Below are 1,342 nucleotides of genomic sequence, written 5' to 3'. Positions count from 1 at the left end.
TGTGTATGTAGTACGCCCCCTGTACAGTGTCCTCTGTGTGTATTACGTCCCTGTACAGTGTCCTCTGTGTGTATTACGTCCCTGTACAATGTCCTGTGTGTGGTGTGTGTAGTACGTCCCTGTACAATGTCCTGTGTGAGTAGTACGTTCCTATACAGTGTCCTCTGTGTGTAGTACGTCCCCTGTACAGTGTCTTGTGTATGTAGTACGCCCCTGTACAGTGTCCTCTGTGTGTATTACGTCCCTGTACAGTGTCCTCTGTGTGTATTACGTCCCTGTACAGTGTCCTCTGTGTGTAGTACGTCCCTGTACAATGTCCTGTGTGAGTAGTACGTTCCTATACAGTGTCCTCTGTGTGTAGTACGCCCCTGTACAGTGTCCTCTGTGTATATTACATCCCTGTACAGTGTCCTGTGTGTGTATTACGTCCCTGTACAGTGCACTGTGTGTGTATTACGTCCCTGTACAGTGTCCTGTGTGTGGTGTGTGTAGTACGTCCCTGTACAGTGTCCTGTGTGTGTGGTGTGTGTAGTACGTCCCTGTACAGTGTCCTGTGTATGGTGTGTGTAGTACGTCCCTGTACAATGTCCTGTGTGAGTAGTATGTTCCTATACAGTGTCCTGTGTGTGTAGTACGTCCCTGTACAGTGTCTTGTGTATGTAGTATGCCCCTGTACAGTGTCCTCTGTGTGTATTACGTCCCTGTACAGTGTCCTCTGTGTGTATTACGTCCCTGTACAGTGTCCTGTGTGTGTAGTACGTCCCTGATTTTAACTTTGTTGTTGTTTTTTTTGTTTCTCCAGTGTATTCACAAGGGATGATGCTCACCGTTTCCATCGGGGAAGAAAACATTACAATCAGCTGGAGAATTACTTAAAAAAACAGACCCAGGATCGAGCCCCAGCCGGTATAAACACGTGAAGATGGCAGCAAGGACAGAACTGGTAACTAATTATAAAAACGTTACTAATTAATAATTAAAATAAAGTTAAAGTATAGGCTACTAATCATGACAACCACTAATATCTCACCGCTAGAACCTTACCGTAAGTACTTAATGTTCTCAAGATCTTAATTACTTAACACGTTCCAACCATAGAAACTGTTTTCATGTGCTACAAAATATTCCGAATTTTAAAAATAGATACATTTGTACCTTGTTAAAAAAAATCTCTGTGACATGTAATCCGTATCTTTGTAGAAGGTAACGTTACTAAAACTACATCTACAGATTACGTATCTTTGTAGAAGGTAACGTTACTAAAACTACATCTACAGATTACGTATCTTTGTAGAAGGTAACGTTACTAAAACTACATCTACGTTATTAAAACTACATCTAC

At 42.0% G+C, this 1,342-nt stretch overlaps 1 long non-coding RNA gene across 1 annotated transcript in view; it reads right to left on the bottom strand.

The window, feature by feature from the left end:
• The window catches only part of LOC111083933, an 8,337-nt gene that overhangs the window by 6,014 nt on the left and 981 nt on the right, over positions 1-1,342 (bottom strand). The gene's annotated exons all lie outside the window — the stretch shown is intronic.

The sequence above is a fragment of the Limulus polyphemus genome, unplaced genomic scaffold, assembly GCF_000517525.1.
Source record: "Limulus polyphemus unplaced genomic scaffold, Limulus_polyphemus-2.1.2 Scaffold12228, whole genome shotgun sequence".
Classification (NCBI taxonomy): domain Eukaryota; kingdom Metazoa; phylum Arthropoda; class Merostomata; order Xiphosura; family Limulidae; genus Limulus; species Limulus polyphemus.
This window is presented reverse-complemented; position numbering and strand designations above follow the sequence as displayed.